Below are 10,018 nucleotides of genomic sequence, written 5' to 3'. Positions count from 1 at the left end.
GAGGGGCAGCTCTGCCTGGGGCTGCATCCAAGGACAACAATCTGAAAGGGCAGACTGGGAAGGCACCAGAGTCCTGCAAAAGTGACTACTGCTCCATAGGGTCAGCCCCTCACAGGCCAGTCCTCACAATCAATCAAACCAAGGGTCAACCCCTTCCATGACATGAAAACAGAAACAAAGTTTCAACTACAATGGGGGGGGGCACACAAAACCCATACAAGGGACATACCTGGAGCGCTAGGCTCAGGTGACCAGGGAAGACTGTGCCACTGAGATCCACAGCACACCTACTACATAAGGCCACTTTACAGAGACTGGGAGACATAGCAGCCCTACCTAATATATAGAAATAAACACAGGAAGGCAGACAAACTGGGGAGACAAAGAAACATGTCCCACCTGAAAGAATAGAACAAAACTCCAGAAAAAGAACTAAACAAAATGGAGATAAACAATCTATCAGATGCAGAGTTCAAAACACTGATTATAAAGATGCTTAGTGATCTCAGTGAGAACTTCAACAAAGAGACAGGAAACATAAAAATGGAGATAGAAAATAAAAATGAACCAGTCAGAAATGAAGAATATAACATTGGAGATGAAGAGTACATTAGTGGGAATCAGCATATTGGATGAAGCAGAGGATTGAATAAGCAATTTCGAGAATGGGATAGCAGAGGATACCCAATCAGAACAGCAACAAGAAAGAAAATCCAAAAAAAAAATGAGAATAGTTTAGAGGATCTCTGAGACAATATCAGATATAACCACTTTCACATTATATGTGTCCCTGATAGAAAATAGAGCAAGAAAAAAAAATTATTTGAAGAAATAATGACAGAAAACTTCCTTAACCTGATGAAAGAAATGGACTTAGAGCCCAGGAAGTGCAGAGTCCCAAACAAAATGAACCAAAAGAGGCCTATAGCAAGACACATCTTAATTAAAATACTAAATGTTAAACTATAAGAAAGAATTCTAAAAGCAGCAAGAAAAAAAGCAGTTAGTTACCTGCAAGGGAGCTCCTATAAGACTGTCAGCTGATTTCTCAGCAGAGACTTTGCAGGCATGAAATATTCAAAGTGATGAAACTCAGACCTTCAACTAAATGGACTTAGAGCCCAGGAAGTGCAGAGTCCCAAGCAAGAAGAACCAAAAGAGGCCTACAGCAAGACACATCTTAATTAAAACACTAAACGTTAAAGACTAAGAAAGAATTCTAAAAGCATCAAGAAAAAAGCAGTTAGTTACCTGCAAGGGAGCTCCTATAACACTGTCAGCTGATTTCTCAGCAGAGACTTTGCAGGCATGAAATATTCAAAGTGATGAAACTCAGGCACCTTCAACTGAGATTACCCAGTAAAGCTATCACTTAGAATTGAAAAACAGATGAAGAGCTTCCCAGACAAAAAACTAAAGGAGTTCATCACAACCAAACCAGTAATACAAGAAATGTTAAAGAAACTTCTTTAAGAATAAGAAAAAAATAAGAATAATAAAGTGGCAGTAACCACATATTTATCAATAATTATGTTAAATGTAAATGCATAAATGCTCTGATCAAAAAGTATAGGATGACTAAATGGTTAAGAAAACAACAAAAAAAAGATCCTTACATATGCTATCTATAAGAGACCCACTTCAGGTTGAAAGACACACAGAGACTGAAAGTAAATAGATGGAAAATAAAGTATTTTATGGAAATAGAAACAAACAAACAAACAAAAAGCTGGGGTTGCAATATTAATACCAGACAAAATAGACTGTAAAACAAAGGCTATAACAAGAGACAAAGTAGGACCCAGTAATCCCACTTCTGGTATTTATCCAAAGAAACTCAAAACACTACCTTAAAGGGACATGCGAATCCACATGTTCATTGCAGCATTATTTACAATAGCCAAGATATGGAGGCAACCTGAATGTCCATTATTGAATGAATAGATAAAGAAGAGAGACTACATACATACAATAAAATATTAATAAGCCATAAAAAAGAATGAAATCTTGTCATCTTCAGCAACATGGATGGACCTAGAGGGTATTGTGCCGAGTGGAATAATTCTGACAGAGAAAGACAAATGCCATAAGATTTCACTTACATGTGTAATTTAAGAACAAAATAAATGAACAAACAAAACAAACAAACTTATAGATTCAGACAAACTCATAGCTACAAAGAACATTTTGAAGTTTGTGAGATGGTAGGCATGTTGGGGAGAGTGGGTGAAAAAGAAGAAGGGATTAAGAAGCACAAATTGGTAGTTATAAAATAGTCATGAGGCTGTAAAGTATAGCATAAAGAATATAGTCAATAATATTTTAATAACTATAGATGGTGTCAGATGGGTACTAGATTATTGAGGTGATCACTTCGTAAGTTATATATGTGTCTGATCACCGTGTTGTACATCTGAAACTAATATAGTATTATATGCAACAGTATTTAAAAAATAAAATTATTAAAAAAAGAATTATTGATTTCTTGAAGAATCAGTTACTCTTTGAGTCTCACTTTCCTCATTTGTAAAATAAGGAGACTGGATGGCCTCTCCATTTCCCCCAGGTTCCAGTAATTCCATTACTCTGTCTTGGTTTGGGTTGACCCAGAAGCAAAGAGAAAAGTTAATTTGGGAGGTGATCTCAGGAAAAACTGTTAGGGGTATAGGGAAGTGAGACAGGAAGAGAAGGCAGTCATTAATGTATGTATCATCAATTCATTTTTCTCTGTGGGTCATTGGAGTTTAATCCATCTAGAGAACCCTGGAATGCAGTGTGAACATGCCTCAGAAGGAATGAGCTGTGGTATTTATACACCAAGTTCAGCTCATTATGGCTGAAGGCTTTTCTTAAAAGGCACCTCTGGCCTGCTACATGGTGGAAAAGGCTTGGGAAATCTCTGAGACTGAGAAATGCAAGTGATGATGGTTGGAAGGTGGGCAGTGGTACTTGCTGAGGAGGTAGAGGTGAGGGGCTATGAATGGAGCATCGACTTGTCTGCCACACATTCACCTTCCAGATCTGCATGTGATTTGTGCCTTGTAAACACGTATGGTAACTCTGTCCAGACGAAGTGAAAATTATAGCAGAACTACAACCTGTATCTTCATAATCATGCCATTTTGTGTGGTGGTTTCACCCAGAACCTCACAAAATACTGGTATTGGTAATGCATAGTCTTTCTAGTAAAGACATGAAAACATGTCTTCAAATTATTTACTTTTATATGACAGTATAAATCTGTGTCACTCCATGATGTCTTGCTGTCATGTTGTCCTTCTCATTTGGATTCTGATGTGCCTTCTCATGCAAGAGAATAATGATTGGCAAAGGGTTAGCTCCCTGGGAATGAATGACATCTGTAATGCGCAGGAGTGGGGCTGACTGGGTGGAACCACCATCAAAGAGAATTCAGGTAATTACAGTGCTTCTGTGCAATTTGAGGAACTTCCATGACATAGAGAATTTGCTTCAAGTCAGATACTAAGAACTGTCCCTAATAATAATAACAGGTCTTTAATAACTGAAAATTCCTGCCAGTAATGAGAAAAAGAAGACTGACAAAATCCTAGCTCCTTTCATCTGTTTTTCAGCTTGAGATCCTGCCATGCTCCAGCATTGGTGACAGAGCAGTAAACAACTGATAAAATCCTACCCTCACGGAACTTTTCTTTTGATGAGAAGAGACAGAAAACAAACAAACAAACAAACAAATTATTAAATAAACATTGTGTCAGGAATAAGAAATGTTAGGAGGAAAAATGAGGAAGGGTGGTAGATAAAGAATGGAGAGGTTTAGGAAAGAAGAGTTTTTATTTAGATGGTGGCCAGGGGACCCACCAAATATAATAACATTGAGACTAGACTCAGTGGGATGGAAGGAAGAGCTGCAGAGAGCTATGCAGACAGCTAGCAACTTAAGGGCCCAGTCAGAGGAAAAAGAAAAATCAAAGAACCTGAAGCCAAGCCAAGAACCAGAAATGGGGCCGAGCAGGGGAGAGGAGGAGAAAGTGCCAGAGGTGAGCCAATCAATCACATGGGGCCCTGGTGAGAATTTTGGCTTTTACCTTGAGTGATATGGGAAACAGAGACCTGATATTTTCAGACTGGTTTGAAAAGGATCCCTCAGGAACTCAAGAGGAGAAAAGCTGGGGGTAGAAGCAATAAAATTAAGGAAACTCTTTTATGCAGATTTTATTCACAAATGAAAGTGCCAGAGGTGAGCCAATCAATCACATGGGGCCCTGGTGAGAATTTTGGCTTTTACCTTGAGTGATATGGGAAACAGAGACCTGATATTTTCAGACTGGTTTGAAAAGGATCCCTCAGGAACTCAAGAGGAGAAAAGCTGGGGGTAGAAGCAATAAAATTAAGGAAACTCTTTTATGCAGATTTTATTCACATCTCCCATGTGAAAAAAATCCTCTAGCTCCATCTTTCCCAGGACTATAGACTAAATTGTGTCATTCTCCCCCATCCCCACCCCAATATATATGTTGAAGTCCTAACACCCAGTGCGATGGTATTTGGAGGTAGGGCATTCGGGAGATAATTATGTTTGAATGAAGTTATGAGAGCAGAGGCCCCATGATGAGATTAGTGGCCTTATAAGGAAAAGAAGAGACACCAGAACTCTCTGTGCCATGAGAGCACACAGGGGCAAGATGGCCACATGCAAGTAAGGAAGAGGGTCTTCACCAGGAACTAACCATGTTGACACCTGCTCTTGGACTTTCAGCCACCAGAAAGAAAACAAATCTCTGTTGTTTAAAGCTTCCCAGTCTATTTTTTTTAAACACATTTGAGAATTTCTTTATCATTGATAATATTAGCAGAATTTCACATTCAAAATGTAAAAAAAATTCTCATAAAGACCATGCAGATCCATCTGCAAGTAGAATATGATGCACAGACAAAACCCAGGATGGTCATCCCAGAGAGGTGTGGAGACAGGATGGAGACTGCAGGTGGCCTTATTGCATTCAGGGGCTAGCTGGGCCCTCTGTGGAGAAATGCAATAAGGGCTCAGGTGGCAACTGCATGAAACCCGCGTGAAACGAAAGACTTGTAACAAGCAGTTGATGTCTTAGAAATGTTGCCAGTCCTGAAACAGGGAGACTGAGAACTGAGAGAAAAATAAATCTCAGTTGTTTAAAGCCTAAGGTACTTTGTTACAATGTCCTGAGCTGACTGAAACATTAGCTAATTTTATTTCCCTTTCGTTGTGTCACTGAAGTAATTAAGGGAGCTCTCCAGGTAAAGTTTCTTAGGGTCTGCTGGAGACGGCTGGTCTGGAAAAGAGAGGTTGTGTGTCTGGAAAGGTTAGCAGAGGCCAGACCATGCAGAAGTGGTGAGGGACTGGGATTCAACATTCTCAGGAGAGGGGCTTTGTAAGGTGTAAGGAGAGGAGTCAGATGATGATTTTCTTTATAAAAAGGTGGCTTTGGCTGCTGAGGAGGGAGAACAGGTGGAAGGAAGGTGAGACTGAAAGTGCAGTGCACAGGACAGACATTCAAGTGAAGTGCAAGCATAGGAACGTGGTAGCAAAGTCAGGGGCAGCTGCAGTGGGGATGAAGAAGGATGGAGTTGGGGCATATTTTGGAGATATTAGGACTTGCAGATTGAATGCGGGTGTGCATGTGTGTGTGTGTGTGTGTGTGTGTGTGTGTTGGAGGAGGAGAAGACAGCCAAGGAGAGCCCCAGGTTCAGGCTTGAGAAAATGATAGGGTGGAATAGCAGGCCAATGGAATAGGTCAGCAACCGCCAGAACTTGTATCACAGTGCTGGGTCAGAGGGACATGGTCAGGATAAGACACCGAAGGGATATATGGAGAAACACCATGAGCGAGGGGTCAAATGGGCAGCAGTAAAGAGGGTTGAAGCAGAAGAGATGGGGGTGGAGATGAGGGGAAGAGAAGTGGCTCTGGGGCCAGTCTTGCTTGCTTTTCTGGGGACACTTGGACACCAGCAGGTGTGACATCTGGCTCATGGGTCACTGCTGCAGTAACTAGAGTCCCAAGTCTTTTTTTCTGAATGCTGGGTTTTAAAGACTGAATGTTAAATTTCTTTTTTTAAACATGGAGTTTTCAAATATAGACTGTTTACCATCAGGGAAGGTCTGTTCAATATGACTCCTGAAGCCCCTTTCAACTCTAAAATTCTAATGACTAGATGCCCAGAGCATTAGTGATGCTAGATACATATTTCTTAACCATAGCAATCCATTTTCTAGTTTAATGATGTTAATGAATTTGTTTCAAAAACAACCAGTATTAATGACTTTCTGTTAACTTATTACGTATGTCATTGAATTTCTGACAAGTGAAGTCTAATTTCAAATCTTGGTTAAGGAAAAAATGTTGCTGTTCTGTTGTCCTTAGATAATTGGTATATAAAGGAGAGTTTGCCTTTTAATATTAAATGCATATATTTTTCTATGTACACAGTTTCAGATGATTTCATGAGTGAATGATATTTTTTGGATTTAGTTTGTGAATTATATGTATGAATTATATGTATGAATTATATATATATGTCTATATATATATCACATCACATATATCTGATTTCATTACTGGCTCTGTATTTGATTTTTAAAGTATTGAGAACATTGCAATAAATGATTTAACTGATTTTTCAGAATCATAAAGAGGCAAAAGTAATTTTGCCTTCACAGTTTAATAGCTGTCTGAAGCAGTTTAGACGCTTTCTATGTCATTTTCCTGTTGTCTCTTTGAGGTAAGAAGGTGGAAACTGCAGTTTCACTTTTTCCGTGGAATAAAAAGACTTAATGAAGTGTATAATACATTATTTTTCTAACCCACATTTCATGTAAATGTTGCACCTGACAGAAGAGGGGACTATTTGCATCCACTTAAGGATGTACTAGATGCCACAGTATGTTTTCTGTCATCACATCTGCCAAACTCTCTCTGGATCTATGAAATGCCACTTGATATTTGTTAATTTTTAATGTATGAAATATCTCTTATTGTAGTTCTAGAAACGAACAAAAAAGTAGATTATTACATTAATTAAAAAGTGATCAGAAAACCTTGTTCAGTGATGCAACAGCAAGAAACTTTAATCCTGGTTATGGCTAATCACAATGCAAATCTTAATTTTTTCCTGAGCAAAGTGTGTTCAAATAAGTAAGTAAAGAAATAATGTAAATCACAATGAATGGCTAAAAAGAGAGAAGTGCAGGAAATATGGTTATTTGGCATTATCACTAGTTTTCAGAAACATTCAGTTTTTATACTGCAGAAACAAGTCCTCCAAACTCAGTTCACTGAAATTGATTTGCATGTTTAATGCTATTAATAGTCCATACATAAGTGGCTTGAGTGTTTGAAGTTGTAGATACTTTCATTCTGTTTTAAACAAATATAACTTATTTGCAAATGGTTAAAAACACCGTAAAAATTGCAAGAATGCTCTTTTTCAGTTCTGAAGATATTGCTTTATTTTAAAGCATCAGGGATGATTTAGATTTTTAGAAGAACCGAGGAGGCATGAAGATTCATGCAAATGCAAACCACCAGAGAGAGGATCAGCCTCAGGACAGCTGTGGACTATGAGCCAAATCAATGCAAGAACTTTTCTTTTTTGAAAAACAATAACAACAAAATCCATCCAAACTGAAACTGGGGAAGGAGTAGAAACATTGTTTTCATACTAATGTGAGGTTGGAAACATATTGGCTTTCAAGTGAATTGGCATTGACCACACCAACACTTGGAAGTGACTGGAGCTGGGATTGCAGGCAGATGTTAGTTTGGCATTTATATGCCCACATTCAAAAACTTTCCTCCTTTCTCCTGTTGGCACACTGAAGCTGGCCTTACTGGAGTGGCACAAACTGATTGCAGACACATGGTACCTGGAAATATGATGTTTGACTTAATACAAAATCTTAGTACTTAGGTTCTGATTTATAAAAATGTAACACTTATCCAGGATATTTGACAAATGCTCAGAAATGTATACCAGCCACACAACTGTCAAAGAAGGAGACTTCTTCCACAAAGAGTTTATTGACCCCATTTTCACTTACTGAATAAGGAGCTCTGACTTGTCTAGGAGGGATCATAATACCAATATGTATGGCTTCAAAGGGAAGAGTGAGGAAGGGGACAGAAGCATGAGAAAATCAAGATTTGTTGCTAGGACCCAAGGAGCCTGTGCTTTCCGAAGTATGTGTTTTACTTGGTCATTATCTAATTATTTCATCTATCTATGCATGTATCTATTTATTCATTTCATTTCAAAAGAGGCTTTGAAGCTGCAACAATAACATGCTATGCTTCTTAACTATTTTTTTTAACATATAAAGAGCACTTATAAATCAGAAAGAAAAATGTTTCCAAATGATATGAACAGAAAGAGAAATATAAGTGATTTTTAAAAGATTTTCACTTATCAGTTGGACAGAGATCAAACCTTTGAAAATACTATAAGGGTAGTGGAAAGAAAGCACTCTCACATACTGCTTATTGGAGCTTAAACTAGTACAAGCTCTTTTGGAAAACAATGGGGCAATATCTTTCAAAATTTAAAACGCATGAATTTTCTTGTCACAGTAAGTCCACCGGAATTCTTCAAACAGATAAGGATCATGTTCACACAATTTGAACATGGTACAGTCCTCTGTGAGATGGAGAGTAGTATGGGCAGATATTTGTATCGTTTAAATATCCTAAACATGTGCCTATATTAGTCACAGAAAAAAATTAGAAAATATATTTGTTGGATTTATAAATAACTATAAATTAACCCCCAGAAGAGGAAATGGCCTACAAAAATACATCCAGATCAAACTAAATGACAAGAAAGTGGTAAGTTAGTTTCTCTGAGGAGAAAGAAAGGTAGAAACACCAAGGTGGAGCCAGGGGTACTTTGTTACTCAACATTATTGCAGCAGAACTCTGGCTAATATCTCCCTGGAGACAGGGATTGAAAAGAGGAAATAAGTTCAGAAAGAGGCTTTTGAATTGCTAGAGATATTGGGCATAGGCAGATACTCTAATAAAAGGATATCAATGTCCCCTAAGATAATGACCTTACTTTGGGACTCTAAGATGTTATTGATAATTAATGGAGTACTATACCAGGTCACACAGTGCTCTGTGGGTGAATTGCAGAAACAATTATTTTTATAACAAGAAAACTACCTCATGATCCTTGGGACACGGCAGGATGCCTTTGAGTATTCACTGAGAGGATGTGTAGAAACTGGGATGGATGAGTAATATGTGTGTGTGTGTGTGTTCTGGGGGTCACCTGGAACTAGTGATTCTCTTCCCAGTTTGCCAAGAATCTTGGTGTTAAAGATATGTCAGGGTCAAGAAGACAAATGTAAACTCAATAATCCCGTCTCACCTTTGATGTTTCTTCCCATTTTCTTCAGTGTGACTCAGTTCTCCAGGAATTCTGATGGTGATTTTAAGAACAGTCCAGGATGATAGCCGAAAGCAGAGTCTGGATGTGTTCTTCCTTTACATCCTCACCTTATCAGTTTCTCCAATTAGTCTGCCCATCTGTTGAGAAATTGCCTCCCCACAGGCTGGGTACCTCAAGTCACCTTCCTTCACTTCTTTTTCCTTCTCATTCCTTTCATATCCGGTTAGCTTCCTAGTGATCCCACCTCTGCCGGGTCTCCTATTACACTTGATTTTTTCATCCCCATCATCACAACTCTGGTTCAGGCCTCGATTGTCTTGATATAAATGCAACCTTTTTCTAATTGGTCTCCCCACTGCAGGGCTCTCCATGACATGAACTGATTCTGTGTCTGGATGCCCATCTTGGTACCAATTACTCCTTTGCTCCCAAAACTGCTCCATACTCATCCTTTCCGCTAAGTGATATACAGGTATGTTGAATGGGCTGCAGTCTTGTTCTCAATAGCAACTTCAAATGACTCCCCACTGCTTTCTGGGCTGGCATCCCAGACCTCCACAAAATGACCCTGTTCTCTTGTTCCAGCCCCCAAGTCTCTCCTTCTGTCTCATCTCCT

The 10,018-nt window shown here is 38.8% G+C and overlaps 1 pseudogene; it reads right to left on the bottom strand.

The window, feature by feature from the left end:
* LOC102898118 overlaps positions 1-9,851 on the bottom strand; it is a 19,799-nt pseudogene extending 9,948 nt beyond the window's left edge.
* Between the last annotated feature and the right edge of the window lie 167 nt (positions 9,852-10,018).

Source organism: Pteropus alecto, unplaced genomic scaffold (genome assembly GCF_000325575.1).
Source record: "Pteropus alecto unplaced genomic scaffold, ASM32557v1 scaffold45, whole genome shotgun sequence".
In the NCBI taxonomy this organism is placed as follows: Eukaryota; Metazoa; Chordata; class Mammalia; order Chiroptera; family Pteropodidae; genus Pteropus; species Pteropus alecto.
Note: the sequence above shows the minus strand (reverse complement) of the source record. Positions and strands in the feature narration are given on the sequence as shown.